Source organism: Alligator mississippiensis, chromosome 14 (assembly GCF_030867095.1).
Source record: "Alligator mississippiensis isolate rAllMis1 chromosome 14, rAllMis1, whole genome shotgun sequence".
NCBI lineage: Eukaryota > Metazoa > Chordata > Crocodylia > Alligatoridae > Alligator > Alligator mississippiensis.
The window spans coordinates 1,387,520-1,412,668 of NC_081837.1; the positions used below are offsets into that span (position 1 = coordinate 1,387,520).

Sequence of the window (25,149 nt, forward strand, 5' to 3'; positions counted from 1 at the left end):
TCCTCCCTGGCGAGTCGAAACGAGCTTTTCCTGTCTTTGCGCAGGGGAGCAGGGACTGGGGAGGTGGGTGCTGGTCCTATCTGCCCCCCGAGGAGGTGCCACCATAAGGAACTGCGGTTTAGGTACCAAGAGTGCAGGTTTAGGTGCTGATAATGGGCCTGAGCTGAGCGGAGCAAATGCCTCCCACCCACATCACTGTGCAGCCAGCCACTTACTCCGCTCCCCTAGCTGTTTGGGGGGTTGAAGGACACCTCTCCCTCCATCCATCCACGGAGAAGTCTTCCGCAACCCTGTCTGGCAGCTTCACCATCTGACATCCTGGAAATGCATATCACCAACTAATTCAGGTCGTGGTTTCTCTGCGGGATCACATGAGAGGAGGCGAGGGGTTGAACGTAGAGGATCCCAAGCCTGCTTCACTGTCCACATAACTGCACTGAAGTTGGTGAGGTTGAGGGGTGCCTGGTCCAGGCAGAATATAGCTTAAATGACTAAAAAATATCAAACTGAATGTGATTTAGCCAAGGGGTTACTCCGGTGGGAAAAGACTGCTTCCAGTCCTAGCAGTGCAGACTCCAGAGTCAAATCAAACTCCGCAGTTGTTCCACCAGAGGAGGAGGCTGGAGAAGCTAGAGCGCTCCGGCTGACTCTAGAGCTCCTCCAGCGGCGTGCGAAGGAAAGAAAGCCGGTTCAGTCAGACACAGCTCCACTGGAGACAGAGAATGCAGCACCAAAGCACTCAGGGAGCCTGCTACCTGCCTCTAACCACCAAAGCCACCATGCCTCTCTTCACTCTGATACAACGGAAAACTTGGGGTGGAAAAGTGGGAAATAAAGAGAAGCAATACCTTAGAATTACAATCATAGAAAATGAGGGTTGAAGGGAGCTCAGCAGGTCGCATCTAGTCCGAGCCCCTGCTCCAAGCAGGACTGGCCCCAAATACATCATCCCAGACAAGGCTTTGTCTACCCAGGTCTTAAAAACCTCCAAAGATGGAGACACCACCACCTCTCTGGGTGACCTGTTCCAGTGCTTCACCACTCTCCTAGTGAGAAAGTGTATCCTGATATCCAACCTCGACTCCCCTTGCTGCAACCTGAGCCCATTGCTCCTTGTCCTGCCGTCTGCCCCCACTGAGACCAGTCCAGCTCCAGCCTCTTTGCAGCCCCCCTGCAGGGAGGTGAAGGCTGCTAGTCAATCCCCCTCGGTCTTCTCTTTTCCAGACTAAATAAACCCAGTTCCCTCAGCCTCTCCTCACCAGTCCTGTCCCCCAGCCCCCAACCATGTTCATTGCCCTCTGCAACAATGCATTCATCACTCATTAATACCTATATGAATAAGGAAAAAATGAGCGTTGTCCGCACACACTGTGGTTTTGAATATGAAATGTATTTCGTTGGCATAAATTTTCATTCTGCAGCGAATCTGCATGCAGTCAATTCTCTGCTCCACGCTGTGAGTGTCTGATGTTTTTTCTGAAGTGGCTCTAAAGCGAGTGATTCCTCCTCTCCCCCCAGTCCTGGTTCTGTTCCACTGGAGAACATGAGGACCTCGCTCACCTATTAGACAGAGAAAGTAAATCAGTGCTTTATGCTGAAGAAAGTGAATTGGGATTTTGGGGGGGTAACATGGTACCACGATGCTGACTCCTTATGCTTACAAGAAACTTTCCAGAGTAAAGTGCATCTCAAAGCAGCAGATTATTTTAGACATTTTAGACAGGGAAGGTAGGAGGGAACTCTGAATGACTGAGATCGAAGTGACACAACGTGCAGAAGATCTGTACTTGGTTATGGGCCTATTCACCACTGTAGTACACAAAGCAGTCAGGCTGAATCTGGCACCAAGACTAGTTGGAGGCCCATTCATCTCGCAGGACAGCCCTGGTGTGCTTCCCCTCACAGCTGTGCCAACGAATGCCCATGCTGTTCCAACCTAGAGCTAGTGCTTGTCAGCTGTGCCAACTTGGGTCCAGGCTCTGATCAGAATTTACACTGCATTGTGTAATTGTACAGCGGGGTGAAGGCATCTCTTCCCGGGAGAAAAAAGCCTCCTGGTTTATACTTTGAATGGAAGTGCCTTGGGACAGGGCTTATGTTCGGTGCCCAGCACCACGGGCTTCTGGGACAGTGAACAAATCCATAAAGAAATAAAAATAACAACACAATTCCCCAAACATGGGAGTGCAAAAAGAGATATTTGACTCAATTAGCTTGAAATTACATTAGCCCAGCTTTAAATTGCAATAGTGACTGTAGATGAAGCAGAGTTTCTTTTACATATCAGACTTTTATAAATAGTCAAGTATATATAAATATACTTACACTATACTTAAATATACTTAAAGTATCTATCAATATACTTATAAATGAATGTAAATAGTCAAGTATATAAACAGAGAACATGCTTGTGTTTCTCTGCTTGAGGCTGTTTAAAATTCTATTTATAAATATTGAAACCTCCATTATCATTGTTTGAAGTTGCTGGGTTGTACCCTATACTGTTTGGCCTCTCCGAGGACCTAATCTGAAACGTGTTAGTATTACAGACGGAGCTAGTGACAGCATCTGCCGTTAAGATTCCCTACAACTTTTCATGGCTTTTCATGGCTTGGCTTTAGTGTTGCCAAACTTTAACTGTTCAGACTGACGTTGTTCTGGCCGGTGTCTGCCTCGTGCTACATTTGTAGAAAGTTTCATCAAAAATAGTTCTGCCACTTCTGAGAACAATGTTATGGGAAAAGACGTTTTGCCAGTGTTACAAAATGTTCATGCTGGCGTTGTTAATAAATTGTAGAAACACTCTGGAGCAGGGGATGTGAAACTCGATGCGTGTCTGTGTTGTGGGGCGGGGGAGCCTGTTGGGAAAGGGCTAAGGCGGTGCTTTTGCTGTGCAAATCCACCCAAATCCAGTTGATTTACAAGTCTCTGAAGATTACCATTGTGTATATTCAGTTTGTTAGAGTCCGGCCTAAATTTCTGAGCATTGCATGTTTGGAGCATGCTTCAGTTGGGGGCTGAAGGTGCTCATAGGACTTGCTCCTGCCTCTGCTGCTCCTGTCCATCCCGGCTTGTGGCGGTGCTGGAAAACAGCGCTGACAGCACGGAGAGCTTCCCCTTTTCAAACTCCTCCATGGTGTCCCATGGTCTTACCAATCTGGCAATTTACTCATGGGATCTAGCAGCTTTGGGGAGATCCTAGCAACAAACTGTTGTGTCAAGGCTCCTGTATCTGTTTGCTGGGTGTGATGACTGGGAACATTTTGACTGGAAGGTCTGCCTAGGAGTGTCAAGCAACTTTTTGAGGCATGCCTGGCAAATTCCATCTTTCAGGACTCGGCAGCACTACTGTCTAAGCCTCGTGGAGACAAAGGAGGTTTGACTTGAATGCAGAGGTGTGACAACCAGGGCAGAAGACAAGATGGGACTAGGCTGATGGGGCGAGATATGGAGGCAATAGAAAGAGAACAGGAGTGGGGCAGGGACAGTCTGGCGTTAGGGGAAAGAAGGGTGGCTCAGGGATCATAACCTAATAACAACCCTATCTTGACTAACTGCATTACATCCATGCTGTACTCTGAAGGAGGCTTGGCACCTGTGGGGGGAAAAGAAGTGCATGGCCCCATTATTAAAGACTTCCGCCTAGTGCATGTGGATAAGAGGGCTAGACTGAGGTTGCACAGGCACCCCTGACATTGGCACTTCCCAACTTCCGAGTGCTTGGCTTTGCAATTCAAATATACGCCATTTTTAATATTCATAATACAAAAGTGCCGCCAAATCCCAGGCCCTTTCATGCTGAGCAATGTACCAAAGACACAGCCTCTGCCCTGAAGATCTAGCAGGGTTAAAGTTTTACTTGCACAGAATGTAGTTGGAAATTTATGAATCAAACACAGCTGGTTTTTTTCCCCTTTTTTAAATATGTAGATGGTGGGACTTCTCCTACCAGAATTCGAACACCCACATTTACGTATTTTTCTTGTTAGATCGTTGAGGAGCTTGAACTACCAGGAGATCTGTGCCAGGTGGCCCACACAGATCGAGTGACTTGCAACACAATACAAGGAACAGTGGCAGCTTAATGTTTAGTGAAACCGATTTTGCAGCTGATAATTAACTTTAGGCCCTACACAAACTGTAAGGAGCAACAGTCCTTTCACATTTTATAGAAGTAACGTATAAAATGACCTCCCGTTGCTTAGGACACAAGCCTCGAAAGGAGAAGCTAACTTGATGTTTCACTGGTGACTTGGAAAAATTGTGTTTTATTTTTAATCCTCTAAATTGGCCTAAAGAAATAAACTTCAAAGGACTTTGGGGGGGAAAAAAAGACTTGGGCACTTTAGCTACTAGAATACAGAGTTTGCTTGAATATGAAAGGCTTAATAACTGTCTGCTTTGCTCCTCAGACGTGTCATCTTGTCAGGATTACATTAAACGTTGAAAACTGCAGAAAACTTCAAAGATTCTTCTGAGGCCAGTGCTCTCTGTCTTTACCCGTTAGCAAGTGAAAAATGGGTCTCCCAAATTGCAGCAAGAAGGCCAGATACAGCACAGCGATCTAAAGTCAGACACAGGCCCCAACCTGCCGTGCTCCGTCTCGGTGGGGGGGCCTTACACTTCATCTCTGTGGGCTGTGCTTGGTGATTGCAATGAATTCCTTCTGTGAAAGCTGCCATCTGTGGCAAGTCTGAGCGACCCCAAAGGAAGAGCTGGATTCAACCTGCGTTGAAGCCAGTGGAAAGAATCCCACTGGCTTTGCTGCAGGCCCAGATGGATAATGCAGTGTAGCACTAGCTAATCAATGCGTAAAACTTCAAGACTTAGAGGGCCTTTCTTCTCCAGAGCAGCTCAAAGAAAGGAAACTAAAGCCATCTACTCATGCCACATTTTCTCCCATGTTCCCCCTTCATTATAGCTGCTCCTGCTGTTGTACATGTCTGATAAATTTGGCAGGTCTCAGGCAAGCAAAAGAGGCCATTTTCGCCATATGCCAGATCCACTGAAGTGACAAACAGTCCCATAACTGAGCACAGACCTGCACATGGTGTCACTTCGACCTCAGTAATTCAGAGTTCTGTCCTGCCGTCCTTATCTAAAAGATCCTGCTGCCTTGTGACACCGTGGTCCAAAAATGTACAGCAATAAGGATTGAATCAGCTAGTCCAAGTGGTAGGTTTTGGCTCTGAGCTCAAATAATGGTTGAGTTTACTTTAATTGCATTTCTTTTAATGCAGGCACATATTCCAGTGATTGCTCCCCCAAGAAAAACCAAATAGTTTGTTCAAAACAGTAGATGTAATTTATCTGACTCTAACTTACCAATATCATTTAATAAGTTAGAAGCATTTAAAATAGGCCAGTTCTAAATATCTATTGCTTTTATAACCATCTGCTCAGGACAGAAAAGTCTCCTTGGGGTACAGAGCACGCTTGTGAATTTTCAGTAGTTGAGATTGAATTTTCAGCACTTCTTCTTTTCATTGCGTTCCATGCATCATCATGCCATTTGGAGTTCCTTATAGGTGAGATGGATCGATCTTCGAACTCCATTTCTACTCTATACTCTGTGCATTATCTGTCTTTGCTAAGAGATTTTAAAGATGCTGTCTCTAGAGGGTTTGGTGGTTGACTTGATCTAAGAGGTCTATCAGGAGGCAGAAAAGAGGTACTTGGATGGAAGAAATGGACATCTGAGACGCTTGCATATTTTTAATCTACCTGATGCATAATCACTTTATAACTTCCCACTGTACAGTGCATACTTCCTCAGGGTCTCCCACTAGCTTCATTCAACCCTAGCCCTAACCCTGCACCTTGGGAAGAAGCATCAGGAACACAAACATAAAACGGGTGAGACCCGGCTAGACGGCAGCTCTGTGGGAAGGGATCTGGGAGTCATAGATCACACACTCAGTATGAGTCTGCAGTGTGATGCAGCCACACAAAAGGTGAATGCAGTTTTGGGATGCATCAATAAATGCAGTAGGTGCACAACATGGAAGGTGTGAGTGCCTCTATATTGGCTCTGCTTAGGCCTCATCTAGATACTGTGTGTAGTTCTGGGCTCTGCATTTTAAAAAGGACGGGAAGAAGTTAGAGAGGGTCCAGAGTTGGGCAACAAAAATGATCAAGGGCTTGGAAAGCAAGTCATACGAGGAGAGGCTGACAGAGCTGGACATGCTCAGCTTCAGGAAAAGACGCTTCAGAGGGAACATGACAGCGGTCTTCAAACACATGAAGGGTTGCCATAAAGAAAAGGGAAAGTACCTTTTCTCTCTTGCTGCAGAGAGGAGGATGCGGACCGATGGCTTGAAGTTGCAGCAAAGCAAGTTTAAATTGGAGATCCAGAAAAACCTCTTCACCGCGAGAGCAGCAAGGCAGTGGAATAGACACCTAGCGAAGCTGCGGACTCTCCATCACTGAAGAGGTTCAAGAAGAGGCTGGACAACTACTGGTCAGGGCTGATCTAGGCGTAACGATGCCCATGTTCTGCTATGGATATTTCCCAGGCTTCTGGGCTTTGCAGGTTGCCTCTATACATGTCAGGGTGCTCTTAAGCCTCCCTCAGAGGCACTGGGTGTTGGCTGCAGCCAAGGCTCTGGATTTTGACCAGGGTGGGCTAATGCTCCTGGTGGGAGCAAAGCCAGAGGTTCCTGGCTAGAGGGTCTTGCCCCTCTACTCAGGGTCAGACTGATTGCTATATTGGGGGCCAGGAAGGAGTTTTACCCATGGTCAGACTGGTATGGAAGGGTGGGCATGGGGGGGCTTGCCTTCCTCTGTAGCAGCGGCACAACCTCTGCTTGGGATCTCTTGCATGCACATTGACATGTCATAGAAGCAGGACGTTGGCTGCCGTGGTCCCCCTGCTTTACCTATGGCAGGTTCGGGTGTGATGTCTGTTGTGTCAGGATTGACAGTACTCTGCTGCAGAGTTAGATTATGGTTGTACGGGATGGTTTGGACAGGGATGATCCTGCCTCGGGCAGGGGGTTAGACTAGGTGATTTCTGGAGGTCCCTTCCTGCCTATGACATGATTCTATGAGGTAGCTTTATGCCCTTTATATAGTTAATCCTTCATTTACTCCTAAAAAAACAAGACAGCTCCAAGAGCAAAAGCTACATTGGAGTGGAGATTGTTAACTTTCCTCTCTACATAACACAGTCTAAAAATACAGCCAATCTTGAATCACGATTCTTTCACAAACCTTAGGAATTACTTCCTCTTTCACACACAGTAATAGTTTCAATCAGTGTTTTTATGGGAAGGCATGGATAAGAATCAGAATACACCGAATGCCTGATTCTCTGCCGGGAGGGCACAGAGGGGCCAATGAACAGACGAGTTTAAATGTGCCTTAACATAACTAAGAATACGACTCAACATGTTTTGTATAACCCTTAAAAGGCCTAACTTCCAACTAGCCTCTCCCTTAATGAATTACTTTAGCCAGCGTGATCTGTTTATGGAGGCCAGTATGCCTGGAGCTCGGCCTGTCCCTTCTTGTACATAAATGCATCCAAGTGATCGCACAGCAATGGGGAGCATCCGCTCCCTGCATCTGTGCAAAAGACAAACTTGTTTCCTAAATCGTGACCAAATAAACTAGAGGCAGCTTCCTGGATGTAAAAGAGAAAGAAGGAGGGAGGAAGGCTGGCAGGTCGACTGCAGCCAAGCCTGCCTTAGGGCTCGATGACTGAACTAGGATTTCACAGAGACCTGGCCCTGGATTTCCCCCCTCCTGTAGATCTAGGGAATTAGACCTAAGCTACATTCACAAAAACTGCCCCAGAATGGCCACAGAGCTGCTCCTGTATGACTGCAGAGCAGCAGCACAAAAGGCAGACAATCTGTGTCTCAGGGCAGGGCATGTACTGGTGAATCTGCAGGGGACTTTGACCTCTAGAAGACAAAGCAAATATATTTTTTTAAAAACCTGAGTACTTTGTATCCGCTATACAGCAAACCAATTATGCGTCACTGCCTCTTCCACCGAGCTGTATTAGAATTTGGCCATGAAGCACTTAGGTCTTTGGGGCAGAGTGTGTTCGGCTTTTAAATGGATGTGCAGAGCTCCTATCCCAGTGGGGCTCAAGCCCTGATTGTGGCCTCTCCGCACAGAGGAATAAAAACCAAAGCATGGTTACTATTCATCTGTATACTTCTTGTAATACCTGAGGGCTGCTTGTACACAGGAAGCATGCAGCCACCTCTGGGGGGGAACGCGGCAGCTGATTAGCAGCAGCTACACACAGCAACGCTACCCAAAGGTTTTGGAGGAGAACGGAAGAAGAATCCCGGCTCCCATTAAAACTGCAGCACGAGTAGAATTTGAGAGGCAGAACATAAAGTACAAAATTGGAATCGGGCCACGGTGCTCATTTAAGACCCCAGCTCCTGCGGAAGATACCGTAGGACCTCAGTCTCTGAGTCATATTAAATATTAATATTGATGCTCGATGACCATCTTGAGACTGCAGTAGACACTGGTTGTGCCGCGAAGAGTGTACAATGCAGTCTTTGGCCTCCTGACCCCGGCTCACCAAGGAGGCCATGCACAAAATCACTCTTACAATAAACAAAGATGCCACGGTTTGTCTCGCTGGCAATTTATCTAATGGCTGCAAAGGCACGGGAATAATAAAAGGAGGAAGATAAAAAAGAGCAGCGTTACATTGCTATGGCAACAGGAATTTTCAAAATAAATACCTTTGCAGAGCAGAGGTTGCCCAGCCAGCATGCTGCAACGTGCTTCCGAATCAGTCAGTTCCTATTGTTCCCCTCCTGGGCCCTGATCCTGCACTTGGATCCTCCTGGGCCTTGCATAATAACATCAGGAATTCTGCCTGAGGAGCTGATCAGTCACCGTCACTGGTTTCTGACCAGGTAAATCCCAAATGTTTCCTTAACCACTCGATGGTGGCCAGTGGCAGTTCTGCATGGAGCTATGGCCTTACGCTCTGTCCGCAACGACCCCGGTATTGGCAAGAGACATGGCTTCATTTTGAGTGCCGTCAGGGCAGGGGAGGTGGTGGAATCTCCTTCGCTGGAGGTTTTCAAGCAGCGACTGGAAATGTATTTATCCAGGAAGGTTTAGGAACAGCAAATTCCAGATCTCCATTGCATCAGATGGCCTTGAAGCTTGCTCCCAGCCCTCTGATCCTCTGGCTATGGGAGTTAGACCACCGGTGACCTGATTCTGCTCTCACACGCCTTACCCCACAAACAGCCCAACGAAAGGTGCATGAACAAGGGGATGGGAAATTGGCCTTGAGCCATTACATTGCATCTTCTCTTCACCTGCCCTGTTTTGGGGAGGGAGAAGCTGCATTATGTCCTTTCTAGTCCTGCTTGGGTGGGAAGGCGGTTGCTCATTTTGGTCCCAGATTTCCTGCCTTCCCCTGCACACCTGGTGCTCACAGTGGCCCTGGCTGCCATTGTGAGGCCCTGGCACTGCTGATGCATGGTGCTCCGGGCACAGAAATCATTACATTTGTTAAAAATGTCAAGTCCTTGGTGTTTCCTGCTCTGTCCTTTGACTTGACTTGTGCTCCCCTTGTCTTGGCAGAGTGCAGCAATGATGGGCTCAGTTTCCCGTGAGAGGGCGGCACGGGTAGGACAGAGCTCCTGTTCTTTGGCAGTCCTGTTGGACAGCTGGCATCTGTAGACAGGAGGGGGAACGGGTATCAGCACTGCAGACAGAGAAGTCCTAATGGTTTCCATGCGGGCCACCTCTGCCTCATGTATTGCTGCACCTTTCAGGAATTTTTCCAGCCCCCTGTCAAGTCTCCCCTCCGGACATGCCTGGAGAGGCTAGGCCATGGGTGATGGGATTTGCTCTCATTTTCTGTCGCTGGCCTTGCTGCATCACTGTGGACACAGCCATTAGTAAGGCTTGCAAGGCTTGGAATTGAGCTGAGCTGCCATGGTCCCATGTGCACCCTGCAGCAGTTTGCTCTGACTGCGTCGGGGCAGGGGCAGGCCTCCTCTGTCACCTCAGCTCCGAGGCCTCCAGGTCAGGAAGCTTCTCCTGAAGCTTCTGCCAACTCCATCTCCTTTCCCGTCTTCTGTGCAAGGCTGAGCCCCTGCTGCAGGTCAAGAACCAGTTCTCTCCTATGGGAAATGACCTCTGCTTGCATGAGGCAGTGTCTTTGGAAACCGCCCCCACTCTGCAGAGGGGTATATGACTCCAGAAGGCCCAGGGAGCAGGGCCTGTTGCTGAACTACCTTCTCCCAGGATCCATGCATTGGCACGGGGGTGGAGGCTGGTGAGTGGGTTGGGATGGGGAGTGGTTCTCACCCGCTATGAAGGTGTGGACCATGGTGAGAGCTGTGTCGTAATATCTTTTGATTGACCTTGCTAACTACCTGGAGCAGTTCAGGGTAAAAGGGAGGGAGAGAAGCCTGATAAAATCTGAGAACATCAAATAAAACATAATCTCTTGCCATTGTGTGGTGGCCTCTTCAGGAGGTGAGCACAAGTTCTTCCGAGACAAGCTCCCGGCCCTGCAGCATGAGCACCCTGCATTAGAAAAGCTCCCTGGAAAACAAGAGGGCTGAGCTGGTGGCCCCAGCCTGCCCCGACTCCAAGCCTCCCCGGACACCTTGGCAGTTCCCTTCTGCTGCCCACAGATCCATGCTGCATGCTCTGCTGGGGAGAGCGAATGCAGCTGTACTATATGTAAGGTAACCCTGCTACATGTTACATATATTATGCAATTAACAGGTGAATTGTGCAATAAATTTAGACAGGTCATATGTGCAAAGTAATTATCACCTGATAAAAATGACTCTCCAGATATAAAAAGAGCAGCCAGCTATTGAGCTAGTGCTTGAAAATCTATAACTCTAGAGCAGGTCTGTACCTCACTTTAGCAGGGCCCCTAGTCTGACGTTAAGCCTTTGAACAACCCATGTAACAGCCCGTGCCTGGGTGGAAGGGGCCGCAGAAAGCAAGGAATGGTCAAGATGTGCTGCAATCACATCATCACTGCAAAGAGGCCTTGGTCTTGAACTGGCACAGCCACAGCTATGGCCGTCCTACCCAGTGGGAAGTCTCCTTCTCCCCCTGCTGCTAGGGGCTTTTACAGCCCCACTGCACCAGTGCATTGAGGCCTTAGAGGAGAGAGACTCTCCTCTACCAGCCAGGTGAGGATTTAAATAGAGTTAACCAGCACAGCGGGGTTGCAGTGAGGACAGAAACCATCCCTGCAACTGAGATCATAATTGGCTGAGGCTGTGTGAGCCAGCACACTCAGACTTGCCAATCCCCAACCTTCACAGTCAGAAGCCAGGCTGCCAAAACCAGGAAACCAGCTTAGAAATCACAGTTTGGCTTGAAATAACAGACATGGGGCTCCATTTGTTTCCCCTCTGGTTTCTGAGTCTTCCCTCGCTTCACATTGTCAAGCCTTTCTGTGCAATCACAAGGGCTAGGTGTTTACTTTCTTTAGAAAAATCAAAGCCGGGGAACTTTTTATTTCAAGAGAAAGGGCTCCAGTGAGATCCCAAATATCATGAGACTCATGATGAAACTGCAAACTGCTGTGAGACTTGTCTCCTCCTCCAGCGGGGCTGCCTTTGCTGGGTTGACTTACTCTAAGGGAAATACCAGCTATGCCAGCTCTATGCCTGGCAGGGAAGACCCCTAAGGCTACAGATATTCTCCTCTAGGGGCCTTCTGGGTACAGCATGTCTGGGTACATTTCTGGGTACAGCAGCTAAGGGCCCCGATCTTGATGAGGGCCTAGAGGGGCTGCTGCAATTATGAATAAATAACCACAACTTTGTATGTGGGATCAGATTTGGATTTGCTGAGGGAGAAGGGTCCGTTTCTACCTTTCAGTGCAGAATGCAGTAGGGATTTAGGTTTGCTTTGCCCACATGATGTACCAGCTTGACGATGGGGGCAACGTGAAGCCCATCTAGCAAACCCAGTGCAACTTGCTGCATGGGCACTTAGGTCAGTTTAAGCCGAAGTGACATTGGTTTAGTTTGCAGCAGCATAAACAGGCCCAGTCTGAGTAACCAGCTGGTCTCTGTGCAGTGTGGGGTGCTCACAGGCTTGAAGAGGCCTGTTTTCCCGCACACAGACTATGCAGAGATACTGCACATGTGTGCTGCACCATCTTGCTGTGCCATGGCAGTGTGTATCGCGGCTGCAGCTCAGCACAGAGGGGCAAGAAGGCATTCCCCACACCCGACCCAAACCCAGGCTGCCAGTGGAGGCACCACCCTCTACAGAGGAAGTCCTTCCCCCACTAGGCTCAGTGGAAGAGGATTTCTTTAATGCTGGGAGCCCTGGAGGGAATGCAGGAGACAGTCTAGTGCACTGCACCTTACAGCCAAGGCCACTTATGTAATGTGCTTTTCTGCTGTTGCTGGCTTGTTAGCAGATGGGATGGACCCATTAGGCTCCCTCCTTGGGCCTGCTACAGGTCTGTTGTGAAGAGGGAGCAGGCGTTCCTGGGCTCTTGTAAGACTCCTGAAGCAGCACGCTTTCTTCAAGGAGCTGGTCTGGGCTGTTCTCCTCCGCTTGCCATTCAGACCATGCAAAAGGAATCAGGCTGCATCCTGGCATCCGTCGGGACCAGCCTGCCTTCAGCCACGCTCAGGAGAAAATGGAACTTGCAAGAGATTATCATAACAGGTTGGTGCTGGGAAGGTGGAAAGAGCAGAAGCCTGAAGCCAATTCACGATGTTTGCAACAGCTGCTGGCAGGGCTGTGGGAATGAATGCACTGAGAGGAAAGAGGCAGCCATTTGGTCTCAGACCTCCTCGCCTAGATCTGGTGTGATTCTCTCCAGGGCAGACAATGTAAGAGTTCTGGTGAGTTTGCAGTCTCCAGCACAAACACCTGTTTCAGGGCGCTGTGATCTTAAGCCATACAATCTCAGTCCAGGCTACAGCTCCATGCAGTAGATCTCATCTTACTACAACACAGTGTGACCCGATAAAACAAATACCACGGCACAGCTATGCATGAGCTTCAAAGGCTGTTAGGCCCACTTAGTCCAAGCCCTCTGCCAGGACTTATTTAACTCACGCTCAGGGCCTTTGCATCCAGGCCCGAGGCAGAGTAAGGCTAAACAGAAGGTCAGTGCATAAGTTCAAAGTATCCCATTGAAGGGAGCCTTCTTAAAAGAGCAAACTAAGTTTTAACACTTTAAATAGATGCCATTATGCCTCCGGCCTAGCGCAACACCAAGGGTGGGGCTGTGGAGGGATGTGTCCCCCATTCAGGAATGCCAGGTGGGCCACGACATAACCCATGGCCCACATGCCGGCACAGCCACACACTCTGCCCCTGCCGATGGTCCCAGAGGGGAGCTGGGACACCTTCTCCCTGTTACGCCATCATGGGAATAAAATCAGAAGAGCAAAACGCTCCCGGAAAATGCCCCCTTTACTAGTGACTTGGATTTTGAGGGGACTTAGCCTTCCCCACACCTCGTCCCTTCTCCACCGTTTTATCCTGCTGCACTGCCTCTGTCCCTGTATCTGTCAGTATTCAGCAGGTTTCTCCTCCGTACCTCCCCTTTGGCTAATTAAACCGCAGCCCTTTCCCCTTTGCACGCCCTGATCGCCTAACCACACCGAGCAGCAACAAGAGCGCTCTCCAGCTGATGTCACTGCTACCTTCAAGAAGGAGGCTGACCTGCAAACTATTTTTAGCCCTGCTGTAAAGTTGTGGAGCTATTCCAGGCATAGCTCTGTACTGTAAGCTTCAGGATGCTGACAGGTTCCACACCCAGTGTGCGGCGGGGGCTTTAACTGTGAACGGGGTTGGCTTGTGACTTGTCCGTGGACTGTCTGCCCCTGCCCCTGCTCCTTTTGTACCAGGGTCTGGTTTATGGCCCCTTCAGAATCAGTGCTGCATTTTCCTTTATCGCTCCTTTGGAAGAGCAGAGGCTCTGCAGAGCTGTGTGATGCTATCCTCCAGCCTATGCTGTTCCAGGAACTGCAGAGGAGGCTGCTCACCCATGATATTCATGCCCCTCATCTGGCTTGCTAAGCAATGGGCCTCAGTGAGGCACCCAACAGGATTCTGCCCATCTTACTTTGCATCAGGCCAGCAGCTGCAAGGAGCTGGCAATTGCTAGGCAAACGTGGTGACGTAACTGTGGAGGCAAAGGGAGGAATCTTGCACGTATCATCACGCCAGGCTGACTCAGCTCCTGGGTCCGGGTGATCCAGGAAGGAGTTCCTGAACGTCCGTGCATCAGGCACCGGGGTGGCTGGCTTAAACGGCTGTTCCCTCTGGAGAAGGAAGTGCTTGAGGGCGGTCTGCCAAGCATGGTTGGGTGTGCAGCAGGTGCAGAGCGTGGGCAATCAGAGGAGGAAGGAGCTAAAGGCACTGAATACAGCTGAGCTGGTGCCATGGGCCTGAAAATGACAGTGGAAGGTCAGGAAAGACTAGCTGGCTGGAAGGAGAGCAAGGAAACGGAAACGGCTGAAATCAGGGTGTGTGTGAGTGAAAGGGAGCAAGAGGGAGATGAGTCAGGTCTAAGTGGGAGAAGGGAGCATGTGCAGGAGTTGCCCCAACCGCGAAGCCCCAACTTACCACTACTGTCTTCCCACTCCCCTTCCACTTCCATTTTGTATGGGGTTAGGCAGCCCCTCCCCCTGCCTTCCAGGCGTGTGGGACCACTGCCCCCTTCCCTCCTCCACAAGATTTTGGGGAACCGAACGACTCCAGCATGTGGCAGCAGGTGCACGGAAAGGTCTTGCCCTCTCATTTCTTTCAGGACAACTCCCTTGCCTGGAAACAAGCTGGCCTTCAAGCTGCTGCAGCAGGGGCTTGCTCCATCTGCAGCACCCGGCTCACCATCTCACCGAGCTGGGGCTTGGAAAGGTTTTATCTGCTCAGCTTTTACCAGATCTACTTCCTTTAAAATCACCCCTCTGGGTGGCCTGGATACTTCAGATAATACTCAGCCTGCTCTACCTGCCAGGCCTGGCTTTCATTAATGTGGACAGAAAGAATCAGGGAACATGACGCACAGCTAAAAATTTCTCCCCCAGCTTTGCTACTCTTAAGGGTCCTTTCTTGGGACCTCTCAGACCACGTTCGAGCCTTATTCCTAAGGGAAATGCCCCTGTCTCCCTTCTGTATGGTTAGGGTAAGAAGCTACCTGCCTCTGAGAGTCAGGACAACCCATCTACCTGCTTCCTGGTAGCATCCACACCTGATAACCAGACCGACTGCTTCAAGCAAACGCTGCCAGCCTGTTGCAAGCAGACTCACTCCTGAGCAGAGATCTGCTTTAGAGAGAGTCACTGCATGTTGCTGGGTGTTTTAGTTTGCTGCAGAGGTTGGCCTAGCTGGTCTGCCCCTTCAGGAGGCATTTATCTAACGATGTTGGAATTCCACGTTACGTGTGGTGCAGCCTTTGTGCCGACAAAAATCAATCAACCGCTAGGAAATGTTTATGGTGCTCGGAGTACTGAGAGGGAGCATTTGGTTGATTGACAACCGGTATATGTGATGGACAGCCTGTTTGTTTTAGTGTGTCTTGTTTTATAACAAAGCAGAACGGTATAAACTGCTCGGGAAGGACAGGCAGGGGAGAAGAGGAGGAGGAGTTGCACTTTATATAGAAGAGCTGTACGATTGCTCAGAGCTCCAGTATGAAACTGGAGGTAGGCCTGTTGAAAGTCTCTGGGTTAGGGTAAGAGGGAAGAGCAATGAGGGTGATGTTGTGGCGGGTCTGCTATAGATCACCAGACCAGGAAGACGAGTGGATGAGGCTTTCCTCAAACAGCTAGAGGAAGTTTCCCAATCACAGACCCTGGTTCTCATGCAGGACTTCAGTCACCCTGATATCTGCTGGGAGGGCAATACAGCAGTGCACAGGCAATCCAGAAAGGTTTGGGGGAGTGTTGTAGACAAGTTCCTGGTGCATGTGTTGGAGAGGATAATTAGGGGCCATGCTTTTCTTGACCTGCTGCTCACAAATAGGGAAGAACAGGTGGGGGTGTAGAAGCAGATGGCAACTTGGGCAGCAGCGACCAGGAGATGACTGAGTTCAAGCTCCTGAGGAAAGGAAGGAAGGAGAGCAGCAGAGTAAGGACCCTGGAGCTAGACAGTTCTCAGTGGTGGCAGATGACAGAACAAGCAGCAATGGGTTCAAGCTGCAGCCAGGGAAGTTTAGGTTACATATCAGGAGGAATTTTCTCATGAGGGAGATGGTAAAGCACTGGAACAGGATACCGGAGAGGTGGTGCAATCTCCATCGCTGGAGGTTTCGAAGACCCAACTAGACAAAGCCTTGGCTGGGATGATGTAGTTGGGGCTGGTTCTGCTTGGAGCAGGGGGTTGGATTAGACGTGACCTCCTGAGGTCCCTTCAACCCTCACTGTCTATGGTTCTATGACAGCCGGCCTGGGGGATGCACTTCAGACACAGAGCTATCTCCAGCAATGCTGCCTCAGCACCATGAGTCTCTGGATTCAATGCACCGTGGTGCTCAGGGGCTCTGCTTCCCCCTGGGCCAGCACAAAGCATGGTCCTGAACACCCTCTTGAAGGACCGAATCACATATTGCATTCTTTTCCCAGCCCACCTGAGCACTTCTGCTTTGGGATAGTGCACATACAGAGTAATAAATACTGTGTGGTGAGAATAACGTCTGACAAAATAGAGAGAAGGGATAACCTGTCAGCTCCTACACAAAGCACCAGCATTTTCATATAGTAGGCCTTGACAGACATGAAGCACTACTAGTTTATCTATCTATCTATCTATCTTTCATCAGCTTGTCTCAGTCCTTACGCCTTTCCGTCTCCCTGCCTGTTATCTCACTATTAATGCACTGCTGGAATCATCAGATCATCACTCGTCTTTGCCAATTATTTAATGAAGACATCTTATTTCCACCCCCACACTGCAGGCCCTTTGTAGAAAATACAATGGAGATAGATTTGAAAGAGGAATCCCAGTGTCCCAGGCTACGTTCTGGTCCTGGGAAACACCAGACTTAAATAAGGAAGCCCAGGCGGCTCGCCCCACAGACACGGTCAGAGCTCTTCCATCAACTGTGCAGACTCAGGGTGCAGAGTGCCTGAGCAGAGCCCTGTAATGGTCTTGTGTCACCTCTAGAGAGTGCAGTCTGCAGCACGAAGCCCAGCCGGCAATCTGACTCATGCTGTGCAAGCAGGCAGGAAGGATGGCTGCCAGGTTCGGCTTTACCGCCACCTTTAAAGAACCTTGTCTGCCTACGTCCTTAGACCAACACGGCTACAACCTACACCCCTGTAAGGTTCGGCTTTACTGCCACAGCAGCGCTGACTCCAGACCTGTGCAGGGGCTGGTGGTCTTCAGTCGCAGGAAGGAAAAATCTTCTAAGATGCTAAAACCAGGGACACGACTTCATGCGCTGAGGCCAGAGCCAGCACACACAGGCAGCAGGGAGCAAGGGGAGCAGCAGGTGGGCTTCCCACCCCTTCCACACTAGCCCTTCGTGCCCAGCTGTGGAGAGACTGGTTCTTCTCTCCAGACGGTTGAGGCCTCGGCACCCCTGTAGAGAATGCCTGCAAGGGGGTCAGCCTGGGGTGTCAGTGCCCACGATGCGTTGTTGATTTGTTCGTACTGCTACTCCTCTCTCCTAGAACTGGACCAGGACAACCAACAAGTCTTACTGGGGCTGTTGACAGGTAGCAACAGCTTTCAGCAGCTGCTCGTGTGGAGGGGAAGGATGCTTATCTTGCTGGGGTGATCTGACCCCAGCTGACTTCCTACCCCTTGGGCAGGGGGCTGGACCTGATGATCTCGCAAGGTGCCTTCCAGCCCTAATGTCTATGAAATATATAAGGTTGTAACTGCAAAGTTGTCAAGGCACCTTGATACACCTTCAGAGGAGACTCACTTTTAGACTTATACTGAGAGCTGTCCTCAGACAACCGTACCCGCACACTCAGGTGGGGAGTCAAAGTGGCTGGACCTGAGGCCTGACATCACTCCCTTGTGTGCAGTTGGCAAGAGACACAGGCCACCGAGCCTTGGGCACAGCCCAACCTTTTTTGGGTATTAGAACAAGCATGCTAAGGTGAACGGCTGTCTATAAATCCCTCGAGCACCTCCCAGCTGTTAAAGACATGGAGCTGAAAGCTGACTTCCCTGCCTGGGAAAACCATGACAACATGGCATTAACCCTTTCAGCTGAAGGTCACCACAGTCTAAGCCAGTGCTCCCAGTCTCCGAAGACAGAAGGGATCCCTAAAGAGAAGGGCCAGCTGGCGGGGACACCTCCGGTGGCAATCGAGCAGTTCTACGGCAGGGAAGTGCCCAGCTGCACCCAAAATGCAGAAATGAGATGGAAGCAATAAGATCAGCAGAGCTCTCGGCCGCTGCCCCACGATGAGCCCGAACCATCCTTCTGGCGCTCGGTGTGTGACCCATCCCAACACAGGAGGCTCCCACGCTGCTGTTTCCAAGCGAGCGCTGCAGAAGAGGCTGCTGTTGTCTAATGTCTGGATTGCATGCTGATCCATTCAAGAGCCCGTTTTCTTAAGCTTCCTGTTCTCTTGGAGACAGGGAGCCAGGCATCGGGCTTGTTGTTGGTAGGTCATCCGGAGCCAATGGGAAGTGAGCGTCTTTGAAGCAGGGCTGCAATTGGGAGGCTGTGCAGGGAATAGACTGTTGCTGCCTATGGAGGAAGCTGCAGGTCTGGCACAGCGAGCCTGGCCACGTATAGAAACCATCGATAGGAAACAGGAGCAGATGCTCACACACGTTCAGAGACACTGCTCAGACCAGACGCCATTGATTTGCACTTGTGACCCCACCTGCATTCCCTCTTTCATGTGGCTGCGGGAGGTGCAAGCGTTTTGCTTTTAGAGACTGAAAGTCACCTTCGTGCCAGGACCAGGTGAGATGCTGAGGGTCTGGGCATCACAAGGCCTGGCCTCTGGGGCCGAAGAGCCAAGGACTTTCATTAGGGGCTACTCTGCATCCTAGAGGAGGCACTGTGCAGAGGCCATACACAGGGGACTAGCACCGCGTGATTTATAGCTCTCATTGCCTCACGCTGGATGTCTCGTGACCACCTTGCTAATCTAAGCTACAGAGACAGTGACACGAGTGAACTTGCCTTCACTGCGGCCTGGTTTTGCTCGTCTGCACTTCTCTCTTCCAGCCAGCCAGCCTCCCAGAAGCCCCCCCACCACCATGCCCAAATAGCAAAGTCACTGGAGCTGTTTACTTCCTTAGCCAGTCAGGGCTGTACCAAAATTAGGGACCAGCACCTTCCCTTGGAGGTTGGGATGCATGCATCCTCACAGCTTCCCTACCCCTGCCTGTCTACTTGGTGTCTCCACATTAGACCGCAACCCACCTCCTAACAGGAGGGTGCTGGAGCTTTCGGTAAGGTCACAGCAGATGCTGACAGGCACTGACGGGTGAGTCATGCTGCAGTAGCCAGAGATACTAGCAACAGATCTGTTGATCTGTATGCAGTCTCGCTGCCTTTTCGGCATGCAGTCTTGTCCAAGAACGGAGCCAAGAAGGGCCAGTGCAAAGGGTGGAGGAGGAGCCCTGGCATTTGTTTATTTGGAGCACAGCGGGTGGGATTCATTACCTGGGAATACATTTAAACTAATGTGAAATGACGTGTTTTGCTCGGAGGAAAGTTAAAATGGAGGTAGAGTTCCAGACTGGGCCACGCGAGGGAGCTGCTCATTACAGCCCGTGCTTGGCACAGCAGCAGTGCTGACCAGGAAGTGTGAGAAATTTGGGTGGAGGCAGAAAAACTGACGTGGGAACTGAAGCAGAGAGAGCGGAGGGACAGCAAGGGTGTGAGAGGACCACAGAGGGGAACTGCTCCTCTGCTGGCTAAACTACGGGACAGTCGGAGAAACCCAGTCCAAAGGGCACAAGGCGAATTATGTCTGGGGAGAGGTAAAGACCAAAAAGGAGAAGGAAATGAAGAAGGCAGCAGATGTTATTACAGTTTGGTGTTGGTCACGCTGCAGTTATGTTATGTTCAGCTTCCCCAGCCAGCGAGTCTCTTCTTCTCCCGACCCTCGCTCCCGTTCAGGATGGACAGCTGGTAGCAATGGCCACTAGCACTTTGTTCCCAAATGATGCAGGGTGGAAAGAGAAAATGATGGAGAATGGATAACTATAGCAAGTTTCCTCCCAGTGTCATTCTGTTAGTCCCCTTCAGCCCTTCCACTCCTCTGCTTGCAGGACTCTGCAATGCGGCAAGGGTCTCCCTGACCTGCTGCCACCCACCCACTCTTCTCAGCCCCACTGAGGGATAAAGTCCTTTCCTGTTCATGGCAACCCTTCTCTGTCTAATCTAAAGCCTCTTCAGTATTGCTCATGCCATTATGGAGTGGGCCAAGTGGATCCTCACTGTGCATAGCCACTATGAACAGGATATCCCGAGAATATCCTGGACTGCACTGTAATATTTAGCAGACGCCCGGTTACTTTGAAACGTCCAAGTGGATTTATTTAAGCATGACGCATCCTGTCAGGCTGCAGTCACAGCCCATTATGTTAACGGCTCTAACATGACACATGTAAACATGGCAGGAGCATTACATCTCGCTATGGCTCATCCCCACATAACACCAGCAGTCAGGACATTTGGGAGACCAACAAAAAAGCGTTCTCACAGCAAGGGTACACATGGTGGAGGAAAGGAGTGGTTCACAGGACAGGCTGCAGAACACGGATGCAGAGATAATCAAAAGAATCTGAAAGTTGTTCTTGTCCGGCCTGTTTGAAATGAGGTGGTGAGACTCAGACAAGCAACCAGCTAACAAGTGCCTGGGCCTCAAAAATTCTCCATCATCAAAGCTGGAAATCCCTGCCTCTTACAGACTGTTAAAGTAAAGAGACCGTGAATAAAACTCACCGCCATGGGACCATTCTTCCTATGCAGCAATTATCTTCCATTCTCCTCATACTGAAATGAGATGGGTCACCGTGTCACTTGATGGGTCTGCAAAACAGTGAATATTTGTCTTGAATGTAGTCAATTGTTATCACAGGCTCTGTGCGAGCAAACAAACAAATCCAATGGAAGGCATGGAAGTGAGCTGAGGAGCCAGGCTGTGTTTAGGTTTACCAGAAGCTCGTTTGGAGCCAAAGCTGCACAGGACACACACACATACTGTATTGTTTGCTATTTTTTCTGTTGTGTTTTTCCTGATTACAGGCCTTGCCCCACAGAGGTTTCAACCAAAGGCCCTGATCCTGTAACCCAGGGACGGGCAATTATTTCAGGCGGAGGGCCGCTTACTGAGTTTTGGCAAGCCATCGAGGGCCGCATGAGAGGCAGCCAGGGGCAGATAAATATTCATTTTCTAAATTTTTGCGGGTCCCCACGGGCTGGATTGAATGGCCTTGCGGGTGGCATCCAGCCCACGGGCTGCATTTTGCCCACCCCTGCTGTAACCTGATCCACAAAGCCAGAACCAGGTGGGACTCTGCCTGGGAGCAGGAGTTCGCCTGAATGGATCAGGACCTAAGAAACAACTTGGGCCTATATCAAATTAGCATGCGTCTCATCGTGTGTGTGCAGACACGTCCCTGAGAAACGACACAATCACACAATCTCCAGTGGGGAGAGTGGAAGATGCTGCTCCAGTTTCACTGATGCAGCTAGGGAATAAAACGAAGGGATGGCCTAGCAGGTGACCATCAAATGCCACAAGATGTTGCTGAAGCCAATAATTTAACCAGGTTCAAAGGAGGACTGCACAGATTCCTGCAGGGCAGGCCCATCAGTGCAACCGACAAATGAGGACTTTTGAGGCCTCTGAATGCTGGAAGCAGTAAGGGAAGAGGGGCAGGGGATGCGTTAGGAAGGGAAAGCTGTTGAATCGCACTGCCAACCACTTTCCCAGGTTTGCTCAGGCGTCTTGTGGCTAGAACAGGGCACAAGATAGCAGAAACCTGGATTTAATTTGTGCCTCTGACAGTGACTCACCGCACGACCTTGTGCAACTCACTTCCCCTCTCTGTGCTTCTGTTTCCCCATTTTTTTTTAAACTGTTAATATCTGCCTACCTCACAGGGTTGTTATGAGACTTAATAAGCTCCTGTGACTATTGCGGGTTGTAGACTAATCAAACGACAGGCTCCCGAGACGGAGGAAGCTGTGTTATTGGTGTGGACAACACAGAACGTGCTTGCCTAATGGGCTCAGTGTCACTTCATTTCATGCAATTACCACATATCTGATTGACACAGGAATACAGCCTGACGCGACACTTTTATTCTCATTAATGACCGTGTAGCATGCCAGCTACAGGAAAGCATTTTGCTCTTGTTGATACCAAAAAACAAAAATGATGGCAGATGAGGAATCAGGAATCTGTGCCTAGTTCACTTCAACCAACTTCTCTCTGGAACACGTTTTTCCTGTATAACCTTGTAACCCATAATTAGGGCCTCAACCGAACTGCAGGGAATGATGGCGGGTTTCACGGGCTAGTCAATGAATTACAATTCTGGAGTTTCTTCCATGGCACAGCTGTCCGGGGGATAAGAGCAGGGGGAAAAGTGAGCACTTCGTTAACAGAGAACAAACAGAGAATGGAGGTTACTTTGTAATCAACACACAACAAATAAAAAGTTCGAGTTGGAAGCGCCAGCCTCGCCACGGGACTTAAAGCTGCAATTTTGGGTTAACTATTTTTGCAAAAATAAAGCAGTAAAAGTGGCAGGTCACGATAGTCATTAAAACGAACAGCCGCGTTTCACCGGTTCACATTTCTCAGGTTTATTTTAGAATTTGCATGTGTTTAATTCGTGACAATAAAGGATCAAACTTGGATGCGACTCTAGCTAACGCTTACTCTAATCTTCCTCTTACCTCTATCGTCTATTTGAAGTATTTGCAGGGCCCCAGCGGTACATTTCTCCGTCGGGGCTAGTGTGAAACCGGGCCCCGCGTTGCACCGAGCGGCGGGATCGCCACTATTTGAAATGTGCCGCTAAACTGGCGCGCCCCGACACCAACACGCCTACGCTGCTTTAACGCTTCGAAGGGATCGGTGTCACTCAGCCGGCCGATTCGCGGATAGAAACCGGCCGAATCTCCCACACGAAACCAGCCGCTCGACGTCAGACGTTAGCCGCGGGCGCGACCCCCCGCGAGGGCAGCCGGAGAGATCGGGGCAGTGTGTTTTCACCCTCATTTCGAGTGGCCGACACTACACGCACAGGGCAAGGGGGGGGGGTGCCTCAGAGGCCCATTGCTAAGCCTAGCTGCGCTGCGCTGCACAGCCCGGCCTCAGTTGCCGCATCCCTACAATGGGAATAAACGTGACACGCCGGGGTAGCACGCGTTGCATGCCGGGAACACGCCGAGGGCCCGAGGAGGCTTCCCCGCGCGGGCCGGGCCCTCGACTGGAGGGGCCGGCGGCAAGTCGCGGGCCTCGGCCCCGCGGGGGCGACTAGGCCGCGGCGGAAGTCTCGCGAGAGGGGCGGGGCGGCGCGGGGCGGGGCCGGCGGGCGGCGGCGGCGGCGGCGGCGCAGCGCGGAGGAGCGGAGGGAGCGCAGCGCAGCGCAGGGAGCGGGGCTGAGGCGGCGGCGGCGGCGCTGAGGCGGCCCCCTCCTCCTCCCGCACGCCCGGCCCGGCCTGGCCCGGCCTCACCCGGCCGCCGCCCCCGCCGCCGGCACACACGGTAAGCGCCCGCCCCGGCTCCCTCCCTCCCTCTGCTGCGGCGCTGCGGAGCCCCGGGCGGGCGGGGCGGGAATGGCGCTGCCGCCGGGGCCGCGGCCGGGGCCGGGCCGTCCCTCCCTCCCCCGGGCTGCGAGCACTGAGCAGCGCCGCCCGCCCGCCCGCCGGGCCTGAGTGTGCGTGCGTGCGTGAGTGTGTCACTGCCGGGCCGTGCTGGTGTCAACGTGATTGTGTCAGTGTGCTTGTGTGTGTGTGCACGCCTGGGGCCGGCCCCTGCCTGCAAACGGGGGTTGGAAGGTTGGAGGCGAGCCGCCTCTCCTCCCATCCGCATCCCTCAAACCTGCGAGTGTGTGTGTGTGTGTGTGTGTGTGTGTGTGTGTGAAACCGGTGCATGAGTGTGCAGGTGCGTCTGGAACCTGTGTGTGTCAGTGGGTGTGATTGTGCATGTGTGTGCGCCTGAAACCTGTGCTGGTGGGTGTGATTGTGCATGTGTGTCTAAAACTGCACGTGAGCACACGTGTGTGTGCATCAGTGGATGCGGTTGTGCACACGCGCTGCATGCGTGCAAAACCTGTGCGGGCATGCACGCGTGCTGGCGCATGTGATTGTGTGCACAACACCTGTGTGTGCATCTCCGTGTGTCAGTGGGTGAGATGCATGCATGTGACACCTGTACATGCACGTGTCAGGTGTGATTGTGTGTGCATGGCGTATGTGTAAAACTGTGCATGCACACGTGTCAGGTGTGAGTGTGTGTGCATGGCGCATGCGTGAAACTGCATGCACACGTGTCAGGTGTGATTGTGCATGGTACATGTGTGAAACTGCATGCACACGTGTCAGGTGTGAGTGTGTGTGTGGCGCATGCGTGAAACTGCATGCACACGTGTCAGGTGTGATTGTGCATGGTACATGCGTGAAACTGCATGCACACGTGTCAGGTGTGACTGTGTGCGTGGCGCATGCGTGAAACTGCATGCACACGTGTCAGGTGTGACTGTGTGCGTGGCGCATGCGTGAAACTGCATGCACACGTGTCAGGTGTGAGTGTGCGTGGCGCATGCGTGAAACTAGGCACGCGTGTCAGGTGTGATTGTGCGTGCATGGCGCATGCGTGAAACTGCATGCACACGTGTCAGGTGTGATTGTGCATGGCGCATGTGTGAAACTATGCACACGTGTCAGGTGTGATTGTGTGCATGGCGCATGTGTGAAACTATGCACACGTGTCAGGTGTGGTTGTGTGCATGGCGCATGTGTGAAACTATGCACACGTGTCGGGTGTGGTTGTGTGCATGGCGCATGTGTGAAACCTGTGCGCGTGTCTGTTACAATCGGGTGTGATTGTGTGCGCGTGCAAAACCCAGGCATACGTGTGCATGTGTGTCCATGGGCGTGCTTGGGCACGCGTGTGCATGCATGTATGTCAGTAGGGGCCACTGTGCGTGTGCGGGCGTGCGACGCTGCCAGCCTTGCTGGTGCTCCTGGGGCTTGCCCTGGTCTGG

At 51.0% G+C, this 25,149-nt stretch overlaps 1 protein-coding gene and 1 long non-coding RNA gene across 2 annotated transcripts in view; one reads left to right on the forward strand and one right to left on the reverse strand.

The window, feature by feature from the left end:
* Positions 1 to 1,371: 1,371 nt before the first annotated feature.
* Positions 1,372 to 23,451, reverse strand: LOC106739792 (uncharacterized). Its single transcript, XR_001373144.3, has 3 exons — positions 22,835 to 23,451; positions 20,870 to 20,956; positions 1,372 to 1,560 (listed from the first exon to the last, which is right to left on the reverse strand). It is a non-coding gene; the product is annotated as an uncharacterized LOC106739792 (long non-coding RNA).
* Positions 23,452 to 23,512: 61 nt separating this feature from the next.
* Positions 23,513 to 25,149, forward strand: part of TAOK1 (TAO kinase 1) — a 73,551-nt gene continuing 71,914 nt past the window's right edge. The window contains exon 1 of the mRNA XM_059717079.1: positions 23,513 to 23,648. The gene's annotated coding sequence lies outside the window, so the exon portion shown is untranslated. The remainder of the gene's footprint in view (positions 23,649 to 25,149) is intronic.